The sequence below is a fragment of the Tupaia chinensis genome, unplaced genomic scaffold (genome assembly GCF_000334495.1).
Source record: "Tupaia chinensis unplaced genomic scaffold, TupChi_1.0 Scaffold148680_1, whole genome shotgun sequence".
NCBI lineage: Eukaryota > Metazoa > Chordata > Mammalia > Scandentia > Tupaiidae > Tupaia > Tupaia belangeri.
The window spans coordinates 27,832-28,460 of NW_006208529.1; positions in this window are offsets into that span (position 1 = coordinate 27,832).

Consider the following 629-nt stretch of genomic DNA (forward strand, 5'->3'; position numbering starts at 1 on the left):
ATATCTGTCATGGCATTGCTTCTCAAAAGGAAACTGCCTTGTAAACAGTTCTCCATGGAATATAGAATGTCTGCCATGTTGTTGGCTCCTGAGCCCCACAATGCCATCATAGGAGGATGGCTGAGAGTGAACACAGCTAGTCTACCTGGGTACAACTTACACAGATACTGTCTTAGTCACCTCAGGCTGCTATAACAAGCTATCCCAGACTGGGTGACCTAAACAACAGTCATTTATTTCTCACAGTTCTGAAGGCTAGAAAGTCCAAGATGAAGGTGTGGACAGATTGCATTTCTGGTGGGGCCTTCTTTCTAGCTTGCAGATAACTGCTTTCTCACCGTGTCCTCACATCGTGGGGGGGAGGGGGCAATCTGGTCTCTCTTCCTCTTCTTACAGGGACACTAATCTCATCATGGGGACCCCACCCTCAGGATGTTATCTAAACCTAATTACCTTCCAAAGTCCCACCTCAAATACCATCACATTGGACAACAGGGCTCCAGCACATGAATTTGGAAAGGGGAGATACACCACATTCCGTCCACAACAGATACATTTGTGAAACTATACCAGGTACCAACTGTGTCAGCTTGATTTTCAGTTTCCAGGGTAGAGGCTGCCTCATCTTT